This window comes from Podarcis pityusensis, assembly GCF_964106645.2.
Source record: "Podarcis pityusensis genome assembly, chromosome: 9".
Taxonomy (NCBI): domain Eukaryota; kingdom Metazoa; phylum Chordata; class Lepidosauria; order Squamata; family Lacertidae; genus Podarcis; species Podarcis pityusensis.
The window spans coordinates 10,639,443-10,650,858 of NC_138034.1; the positions used below are offsets into that span (position 1 = coordinate 10,639,443).

At 44.0% G+C, this 11,416-nt stretch overlaps 1 protein-coding gene across 3 annotated transcripts in view; it reads left to right on the forward strand.

The window, feature by feature from the left end:
- Positions 1-11,416, forward strand: part of LOC308484921 (uncharacterized protein) — a 50,975-nt gene that overhangs the window by 30,119 nt on the left and 9,440 nt on the right. For 2 of the 3 annotated variants that reach the window (XR_013990164.1, XR_013990165.1), the window contains exon 3: positions 8,956-9,170. The exons of the other annotated variant lie outside the window; for it this stretch is intronic. The gene's annotated coding sequence lies outside the window, so the exon portion shown is untranslated. Of the gene's footprint in view, positions 1-8,955; positions 9,171-11,416 lie in introns of those variants that run through there. 3 annotated transcript variants of the gene reach the window in all.

Here is an 11,416-nt window from a genome sequence, read left to right on the forward strand (position 1 = left end):
CCATGTGGTGGGCTGGACTATAAAAAACCCCACCCATCTGGCTGGGTTTCCCCAGCCACTCTAGGTGGCTTCCAACAAAATATTAAAATACAATAGTCTGTCAAACATTAAAAGCTTTCCTAAACAGGGCAGAAATTATTCCCTAAATAACCCAAAGATGCATTTTAAACAAAAGGACACATTTTACTCATGTAAAAACACGCTGATTCCTGGACCATCTGTGGGCCAGATTGAGAAGGTGATTGGGCCAGTATCTGGCTCTCGGGCCTTAGGTTGCCTACCCCTGGTCTACAGCTTGCATTGCTCGTGTGTGGCATCACACATCGTGTGATGTCACATTTCCCAACACCGTGCAAGCCTGTGCGACTTTGCACCAGGCCGGGCTGGTCCCTGCGGCATCTCCTGACACTGTGCAGGTCGATTCAGCCTTCGCAACATCACAGCAGGCTTCCTCAACATGGGGGGGGGGCGCTGAACCCCCTTCAAACAAATATTGAGGGGGCTGAAGACACCTCCAAGCCCTAGAGTCAATGTACCTGACATCTACATAGCACAGAGCTGCTAGCTATGGGTGTGATGGCCTGGGATTCGGACTCAGAGGCTGAACCTGAGGATTCCCAGCCTGCACAGGAGTCCCCGCCTCCAGAACCAGCTGAGCCGGGGCTGGGGGTTGAGCCTGAAGGGTCCTCACCTGTGCTGGATCCTCAGGTGCAGGCATCAGCTGAGTCTGCTCTGGCTCCTGAGGTGATGGAGGACCCATTGCCTGCAGGTGCTCCACTCTCAGCCCCATCAGAGGAAGCTGAGGTTGCCTCTGGGTCCGGTAACCCTCCAGCCTCTCCTGAGCTGCAGAGGCTCAGGGCAGAGAGGCGGAGGGAACTAAGTTCTTGCAGGAGGAGTGCTCGCCTCCAGGCCAGGAGAGGCGAGGCACCTGTGGACCGGGGCCGCCCTATGCCTCGGGGCAGATAAAAGCCAGTCAGCCCCAGTCCCAGGTTGCGGGAGCAACGTTGTTGGTAGCCTGTTCCTGCCTGCACCCTCTCCTGCTCTTCTGCCAGAGTTCCTGACCCCACCCGACTCCCCGCCTTGGACCCAGCTCTACCTTTGACGGACAGCCTCCATACCGCACCATCGACCTCGGACTGGACTCAGACCTCGCCTCTCGGTTAGCCCCCGGGACCAGCACAGTGGCTCTGATCTAATCCCTGTGTATGACATGCTATCGCAAAGGTTGGATTTGAAGAGCAGCTATTATAAGGCTGGTTGTTACCGTAATTAGTATGCAGAGGACTTTGAACTTCCTCACATCCGCTAACCAGTTATCCTATGGACATTTAAAATCAGCAGCTTATTGATAATAGCAGATGGCAAGTGTTTTATTAACCACTGGCCTTATACACACCACAATGAAACGGAGAAAATTGCAGGAGAGCACCTGCAGCTGGAGGATGATTCAGACTGCTGAGTTACCAGAACCGAAACAGGCGCAGTAGTTAGAAAATGATCATTTTTCACACAATCCAGTACTAATGTCCGAGCAGTAAATAGAAATAAATGTGTTGACAGATAAGCCCACATATGCAAATGAGAAAATAATGCAAGCTAGATTTAAATGTGGCAGTGTAAGCCTTTGCAAAATGACCTTCAAAGATGCATCTTGGGAACAATAGAGTAAAAAGAGGAGTTTGCTGAATCTAGCAGAACTTGCACAAGCATCAACTAGAGCGATTCTGGCAAATGGTTCAGGTTGCATTTTCTGCATGACCTTGAAACTCCAAATGGACTCCAGTTAATAGGTGTGAAAGTAAGAAGGGATTCAGGATCTTCATAATATATTTACTATATTTGAGAGGTTAATTAAGAAATCTATACACCTGGGCTCCATGATCACTGCAGATGGTGACAGCAGTCACGAAATTAAAAGATGCCTGCTCCTTGGGAGAAAGGCGATGGCAAACCTAGACAGCATCTTAAAAAGCAGAGACATCACCTTGCCAACAAAGGTCCGTATAGTTAAAGCCATGGTTTTCCCAGCAGTGATGTATGGAAGTGAGAGCTGGACCATAAAGAAGGCTGATCGCCAAAGAATTGATGCTTTTGAATTATGGTGCTGGAGGAGACTCTTGAGAGTCCCATGGACTGCAAGAAGATCAAACCTATCCATTCTGAAGGAAATCAGCCCTGAGTGCTCACTGGAAGGACAGATCCTGAAGCTGAGGCTCCAATACTTTGGCCACCTCATGAGAAGAGAAGACTCCCTGGAAAAGACCCTGATGTTGGGAAAGATGGCGAGCACAAGGGGAAGGGGACGACAGAGGATGAGATGGCTGGACAGTGTTCTTGAAGCTACAAACATGAGTCTGACCAAACTGTGGGAGGCAGTGGAAGACAGGAGTGCCTGGCGTGCTCTGGTCCATGGGGTCACGAAGAGTCGGACACGACTAAACGACAAAACAACAACATACACCTGCTATGGTTCTCAAAAATCTACAGTTGCCGCTGTTTTTCAAGAAAGGTTCTTGCATCTTTGACAATCACACAGCAGGCAGATGTTCATTGTGTAGCTTTTGCTCCCAGGTGCACCTGTTAAATTTCTGGCTAGCACAGACCAGTCATTAGATACAAGCGTGTCTAATGGAACACATTACTGCAAGCAGTTACATGGGAGAAACATTATAGGCACAATCCAATCAAAGTTAAGTACTTTTGAGCCCAATAGTATTGTTTACTTGGGCCTAGGCCCCACCAGGTTCAGTAGGAATGGGACTTACTCCCAGAAAAGTGTGCATAGGATTGTGGCTTTCATAGCCATTGATTTCAATGGAAGAGATTTGCAACGCAACCGTAAGCGTGTTTATTCAGATTATAACAGAGTTTGCTTCTGAATAAGATTGTTTAGCATCACAACCTTTATGCAATGCTTAAAACTCCCAGTGAAATCAACAGGACTTAGAAGGAGTTAGTACAGAGTTTTTATTTTCTACTAATAAAACTTTGCAGCCCAGGAAGCGAGGAGAAGAAGCCAATACCATATTGACCATTTAATTGTCTGAAGGCCATTTGAGATCCAGTGTTCATTGTTTGACAGCCATATATCTCTGGTGAGTGACCCCTTTCCCAGCCTGGATATGCTTTTCAGCTCTTTGTTGTTATTTTTTATTATTTTCTTCTAGACTGTAAATAATTGAAAGCAGGTACATGGAGACCTGCCAATGGATGGACAGATCAGTGCCAGAAAACCCTGGAAGTTCTGTTCTTTCACTGAACAGAAAGGGATACTAATGTGCTTTTCAGTATAGTGCTTCTGTCCGGAATTTTGAGTGGGCTGTTGCCAGAATGAAGCTTTTAAGATGTTCCCTAGTAAATTAATGGATCCTGTTTTCGGTCAAAGTTTGGGTAAAAGGCTATTTACAACATCTAATGCATAAACTGTGTGGTCACAGCATGTCTGCAAGTCAAATAATCTTAATCAATTACTGGGAGCCATGTGAAGCAAGGTTGCCAACATTTGATTCCAAAAATTCTGCCTCCTTGCAAGGGGCAAGGAACACAGTGAAACTGGCTGTTGAAAATGTTTGTACTATCTTGATCCCAATGCTATTCAGCATCTATATGAAGCTCTTGGAAGCCGTCATTAAGAGCTTGTGAGTCAAAGTGTTAGCAGTATGTTGATGACACAGATGACTCTCTGTAACATCTGAATCAAGAGAGCCTGTACATGACCTGAACACCAGCGCCTGCGTGCAGTGATGGCCAAAAACAGAAAATGGAGACTCACTCTGTGGGTAAGTAATTCCCAGGTCCAGGAACAGGGAAGTTTCTCATGAGCGGGTTTCCACTTCCCCTGAAAGAGCAGCCACATCGTTTGGGGATGCTCTGGCGGCAAAACTGTCAACTGAAGGTCAAATGACCTTGATGGTGAGGACCAGCAACCACAGGTGCTGCAACAACTATGCACTTTTCCTACATAGGGATTGCTCAGCCACTCTGATTCAAGCATTCATAACCTCATGATTGGATGGCTGTAATGCTCCACCCTTGCGATTGGTTTGGAAGTTGCAGCTAGTGCAGAACTCAGCAGCTGGAGTACCGATTGGAGCATTTGACCATGCCAGGGATAGGCTTGGGTAATATGGCAGGTAATATGGTAATTCTGAGCGAGGAAAGAATTTGGCAGAATTTCTTATTTTCACGATAAATCCTCTTGCTACAGTTGCTTTTTATGGATCTTCTCAGTAGGCACGCATATAAATATGTAGTACAGTGGTACCTCAGGTTACATACGCTTCAGGTTACATACGCTTCAGGTTACAGACTCCGCTAACCCAGAAATAGTACCTCAGCTTAGGAACTTTGCTTCAGGATGAGAACAGAAATCGTGCTCTGGCGGCGCGGCGGCAGCAGGAGGCCCCATTAGCTAAAGTGGTGCTTCAGGTTAAGAACAGTTTCAGGTTAAGAACGGACCTCCGGAACGAATTAAGTACTTAACCCAAGGTACCACTGTAGTGGTAGTAGTAGTATTTTGCACCTCCTTGGCTCAGCGCCCTGTGGGGGGGGGGGGAACCATTTGTACTGCCCTACAACCAGTGCTAGCCATGCACGTATTACACCTTCATTGAAGGAACTTTACGGTCTGCCAGCCCCACTGCAAAATGTTATACCTCTACTTCCCTGCTCCTCCCCCTGCCACTCCCACCCTATCCCTTTATTTCTGGCACCAGTGATGCCAGCACCACCTTCCTCTTCCCCATGATGCCTCCCAATTCCTCCTCTCTAATATTCACAGGTTTTTCTTTTTCTTTGCTGCTCCGCTAGCAGTGGCAGCCCTGGTGGTTTCTCTGGCAGTCACCCCATCTCTTCACTGCTTCACTTTGAGAAAAGGCCAGTGGCTTTTTTCTCACTCTTCAGAGAAAGGCCTGGGTGAACTGGCTAGGAGAGTGGCTGATGGCTCATCCATATCGCTCACCCGCATCGTTCTACCCAGACACTGAGGTCCAGCACCGAGGGCCTTCTGGCGGTTCCCTCACTGCAAGAAGCCAAGTTACAGGGAACCAGGCAGAGGGCCTTCTCGGTAGTGGCGCCCGCCATGTGGAACGCCCTCCCACTAGATGTCAAAGAGAACAACAACTACCAGACTTTTAGAAGACATCTGAAGGCAGCCCTGTTTATGGAAGCTTTTAATGTTTGATGTATTACAGTATTTTAATATTTTTTTTTGGAAGAATGGCTGGGGAAGCCCAGCCAGATGGGCTGGGTATAAATAAATTATTATTATTATTATTATTATTATTATTATTATTATTATTTACTTTTGCCTTGCACTTACCCTGGCGCTTTCCCTAGGAAGAGCTTCATTTTATGTGGCAGACAGGAGAGCTTCATTGTGAGGAACATCTGACATCACAACGAAATCATTCTCCATAGAGGTCGACTTCCATTCACTTTTCCTTGCATATTTGAGCCATTTTTAAACACAAGACATCATGACCATTGTTTTGCTAACTTTATTCACATACTAACAGGGTACACATATGCATTAGTAGCATTTGAGGTTAATAATCTCATTTCCATAAAAGAGCTATATGTATGTACAGCCTTAAAATGTTTTTATTGCTGCCACAGAACTGTGTTGTACTTTTATAAAGTACTTCATTTACACATAATACATTAAAAACTGTGCCAAATGGCATATTGTTCTTTTACCACTCCTCCTTGTACACGTTGCACAAGTTGTACAAGTTTTAGATGAATGTGAGTATGAGATATGCATAGATATTAAACTAAAGCAATACAGGGTGTGATCCAGCCAAAGCCAGACACTTTTGACCCACCGATTTTGATGTGATTGAAATGTGTATGCTGAACTCTTGCCAGTGAAATTAATGCGACTTAAATGTGCTTAACTAGACATGGATCATGCCCATTGTCCATTCACCAAACCCAGGCAATGGGTAACAACATCGGCTGAAATCCAGTACCCAGTTACCTGGGAGTAAGTCCCACTGAATTCAGTGGGACTGACGTCTGAGTAGACATGAATAGAATTGCATCAATAGTTGCGTTTGGATTAACCTATAGCCAAGCTCTTTAAACAAACAAACCACACCAAATTACATTTTGCAGCCTGGGCTTTTGTCTTTTCTGTAGTTTCCACTTTTCACGCTTGAAAAACAGTGGATGATTCAACAAGGATATTCTTTTACATTCAAAAGGGTTTTTGTGTGTGTGTGTTTTAAGAAAAAAGATGTCACAGAAATCAAAATGTCTCTTCTCTGAAGTCATCTTATCTGCTCCTTTTGGTCCACTGAGATTTCAATGCCTTCCAGGCATAAGTCAGTACTATTCTGTTACCTTCCAGACACCAAGGGCACGGGAATGCCAAAGTTAAACATTTTTGCACCCTGGTATCTGAAGAAGTGTGCTTGCACACGAAAGCTCATACCAAGAACTAACTTAGTTGGTCTTAAAGGTGCTACTGGAAGGATTTTTTTTATTTTTGCACCCTGTTAATTCTAATGTAAGAATTAAGTCCAAACCAAAGAAGAGAATTATTGGTGTGCTTAGCTTTCACAAGCGAAATCACTGTTGATTTAGCAATGGTGGGAATTGCAAAAGAAAAGCTAGCCTGTTCCCCCCAGCTCCGAATAATCCTGCTTTGATATAAATGTATCTCAGCATATCCTAAGCATGGGAATGATCACCCAAAGCAAAGTTCTTTTAAATTCCACTGCTTTCCACAAGAGAGTTAAGCATGCAGTTCTCTCTATAACTCTTCCCCATTAAGGTCAGTGGGGCACATGTCCATTTCACCTTGGCTAGATTATTAGCTCATGCTTACTTGGAAGTAATTTATTTTCACTAGGAATCACTTCCAAATTCTAAAGTTTTCTAGGGCAGTCCTACACAGAGCTAGTAGCTGTCCCTGTTTATTTCAGTTGACTATGGAGCACATATATTTGCATGAGATTAGGCAATTGTATCCCCTGTTTATATATATATGTCTTTCCCAACTGACTATTATAAATGTGCTATTCCATGCAGATTCTTTGTGTGCAAGATGTAATAATTTAGCTGTTCCTAAATTCCACTGGAATGGATGGATTTTCAGTGGTTGGTTCACGGAATGCCAGGTGTTGATTTTAAGGAGATTAAAGGATCTCCTTTTCGTTAGTTTACTGAAACTATTATTACTGAAACTGAATTTGGCTTGTTTTGCTGTGTGTGTGTATATGTGTATTTCTCTTTCTTTCTTCATCTAATTGGCCTCATTATACATATTTTAATTGCATTTTGATGTAACTCACTACTTTTCTGAAGTTACTGGAGACAAAGCCACTTGAATGTTCCAGTAATGCTTACTCATATGTAAATGTTTTGGAAATGCATGCACTGACCCGGTGGGTACAACTTGACAATAATTTAATAGGAACAAAGGCTGCAATCCTATGCGCGCTTACTTGGGAGCAAGCCCTGTTGAAATCAACGAGACTTGCTTCTGAGCAGGCATATAGGATTGTGCTGAATCAAAAAGACTCCAGTTAACCACAACCTTGTTTTCAGTGGCCCCTTCTGGCAACTAACTTTTTCTGGATTATGCCCAATCCAGCAACAGAGATCACACACATGGAAGCAGCTTTCCATGCATGTAATCAATATAGATGCACAGTTGGATGAAGAAGATAATTAGATCTGTCAGAATTTATTAGTCAATCCACAATAGATTATGATGATAATTAACAATATCACTTGTACAGCACTTTTGAGCGCACAAAGTGCATGATACATATTATCTTGAATTGTTGCAGCAATCCTGGAGGGTAGGTGACTATTACCCCACATTGGCTCTGAAAGTACTGAGGCCTGTGGCCATCTAGTGAGTTTAGGACAAAGGCAAGATTTGAATTGGCATCCTGTAGCTGGACAACGTTGATCTGATATGTCCTGACGCATTTTCCAGTGCACATTCCCAAATGGGATAGGGAAGCTTGGAGAACTTGATTTTGGCCAATCACACTCACACACATGGTTGGCGCTGTGGGGTAAACCACAGAGCCTAGGACTTGCCGATCAGAAAGTTGGCGGTTCAAATCCCCACGACGGGGTGAGCTCCCGTTGCTCGGTCCCTGCTCCTGCCAACCTAGCAGTTCGAAAGCACGTCAAAGTGCAAGTAGATAAAGAGGTACCGCTCCAGTGGGAAGGTAAATGGCGTTTCCGTGCGCTGCTCTGGTTCACCAGAAGCGGCTTAGTCATGCTGACCACATGACCGCCAGCTCCCTCGGCCGATAAAGGGAGATGAGCGTCGCAACCCCAGAGTCAGTCACGACTGGACCTAATGGTCAGGGGTCCCTTTACCTTTACCTTTACTCACACACACACACACACACACCCCAACTGATATGAGGATCAGAATGTAATTATCCTTTGGATTTTGCATTTCTCTGAACCTTATGATAGTGTTCTCAGCTCAACAAATGTACCAAAATGCATTAAAAATGTCTACTTGAGATAAAATACATATAGAAATAAATTGTGATAATATATAAATATGTATTTAAATATGAATCTTAGTGTGAATTTCTCTTTTTCTAACTATTAATGGATTAATACAGAAATGGGCTGAAATGGATTTGTGGATTAACACGAGCAAAACTGACACAGACTAGAAATGAACTGGTTGATCTACCACTAATCTGGGGCCACAGTTAACATGCACATCTAGTTTGCTGTAACTAGAACTGGATCAGGGCCAATGCATTTTCACTTTGTAAATCCTTGCTTAGACAGCTTGCACACACGGAAATCAATTTGACGAAATCTATGGAGCCTATTTCCAAGAGAGTGATTAGGATTACAGTGCCATAGACCTTTATGAAAGATGTTTACTGAGAATTCCTAGCTTTAAAATGTAGCCGTCCATATATTTATAATGATGTATGTTCAATACCTTTGGCTTTCTAACAGGAGTATACTAATGGAAAAGAGGCCGCTGGCTGGCTCCCATGTGCCTGTTATATCTTGCTGCATGAGACTCATTCAAGGAATCAGGAGAGACCTATTAAAGACAGCCAACTACAGGAGATTTGGTATTCTGAATGAAGGACTCAGCTATGCAAGTGAGTGATATATAGAAATCTATTGGAATTGAGAACACCTCATACATGACACTTCTTATCTCCAGTATAGTCAGCAACATAAGAAACTATGTTACGGAAAGGCAGTTAAATTCCCATTGATTTCAGTGAGAGCTAAGCCAGTGGTTTCAGTGGCGTAGCGTGGGGGGTGCAGGGGGGGCCGGCCGCACCGGGCGCAACATCTGGGGGTTAGGGTTAGGGGGCGCAAATCCACTGGTTATGGGGCGCAAATCCATGGGTTAGGGGGCGCAAATTACTTGCCTTGCCCCGGGTGCTGACAACCCACGCTACGCCACTGAGTGGTTTAGTTGTTTGCGTAGCGGTTTAGGACTTCACTCAGCCTTGGAAGTTTAGTGGCTCTCACCCTAACCTCACAGCGTTGTTGTGAGAAGAAAATGGGCAGACCATGTGCATGTTATGTCTTGAGCTTACGATGAAATTGCTCCAGCTGAAATACAGACCTAAAGCTTTAGCTGGAAGGTGTCCTAAATCACAGCTCCTACAAGTTAGATCCCTCCCAACGTGCATTGGAAAATAGAAACACAAAACAATTCAGGCTCCATTTTAATATAAGGATTCAGGTTTCATATTATTATCTAATACTATTCTGTAATTCGTGACCTATTTGTTCACATGGCATGTATCATAACACAGAAGTCAGGAACCATTTTTAGAGCGGACCATATGTACTCCCTTTCCATGAACTGGAAAACTGAGGTCAACCAGAGCTACTGTTAAATAACCTGGCTGATTGTGGGGGGAGGGGGTTCTAAGATGATTTGTGGGTATTGCAGAAAGTCTCACAGTTAATTTGTAATGGAATGGCGCAGAGGGAGAATTTTCAGCTACAATCCAGAGGTAATTGGGTACATATGTAGCCCATTGAAATAAACAGAATGGAAGAATTAATTGCTTGGTTCTCTTTGATTCCAGTGGGATATAAACCTGTTAAATATTCTCTGGATTCCAGAGGGGAAGCTGTCTTAAGCCTGTTGCAGAAAAAACAACAGCTTTATGGCACCTTGAATACTACTAGGACTGTTGACATAAGTTTTCATAACTGCATTTGAAAAAAAGTGTTCTCTAGTCTACAAACCTTAGGTAAAGGTAAAGGGACCCCTGACCATTAGGTCCAGTCGTGACCGACTCTGGGGTTGCGGCGCTCATCTCGCTTTATTGGCCGAGGGAGCCGGCGTACAGCTTCCGGGTCATGTGGCCAGCATGACTACGCCGCTTCTGGCGAACCAGAGCAGCACACGGAAATGCCGTTTACCTTCCCACCGGAGTGGTACCTATTTATCTACTTGCACTTTGACATGCTTTCGAACTACCTTATTTCCCAATAAATCTGCTCATCTTTACAGTGTTAAAAGATTCTTTGCTGTTTTCTCCGAATGTTGATCAAAATATTTATTGCTGTAACAGGCCAGATATTGATGTATCCAACCCCTGAGAGTGGTTTCCGACCCACTGGTGGGGAAAAGTCAAATCATCTGGGCCAAGCCTATTTTTGATCACAGTCTTTTTTGCTGTTGAGATAAAGGGCTTATCCACACTTATATTTTGCCCCTCTCTTTCCAGACAGAGGTCCACCTTTCAACACTGCATGTCCAAGCATTTTATTTTATTTTTTGTCCTGTGCTTTCTCTGCAAGAACCCGCTTTTAAAAGCTGAATCAGACCAAACATCAAATTAGGTTTTCTGCAGATTGACGTTTGCTCCAATTGAGATTTAAAGAGCGGGTTTTCATGGAGAAAGCTCCAAAGCAAAAAAAAAGGGGGGGGGGAGAAGGTGCTCAGGCATGGAACTTTAAATTGCGATCTATGCCTGGAAAGAGCAGAAGGAAAGTAAGTGTGGAGAAGGCCCAAATAACTGGTATTGCTATGTAGGATGGCTTTGATTTATAACCTGAGTGAAAAACGAAACCTGTTTGTTAGGGTCTCATAGCCGGTTACAACAAAGCCGCCACACACTGCCGGTCCATTCTAATTATGATTAATGAAGGCCACAACCTGCATTCTCTCATCTGTAGCATTTGTTTTTAAACGCTGCTGAACAAAGTTTGATTCTTGAGTCATGCACTGGAGCTGCTTCGTTTTGGCATCTTCATAGTTTTTTAACAGCTGGATTGCCTGGAGTGACCTACTGCTAACATTTTCAGTGCTTCATTTAACACCGATGTGAACAGCCATCGCTTCACTGGCTTGACTAAAACGGGTAGGGAGAAAGAGGATTTGGCTCACACGATGCAGAAATTTTATGTAAAGCACAGTGCTCAAAATAAGAGTGGT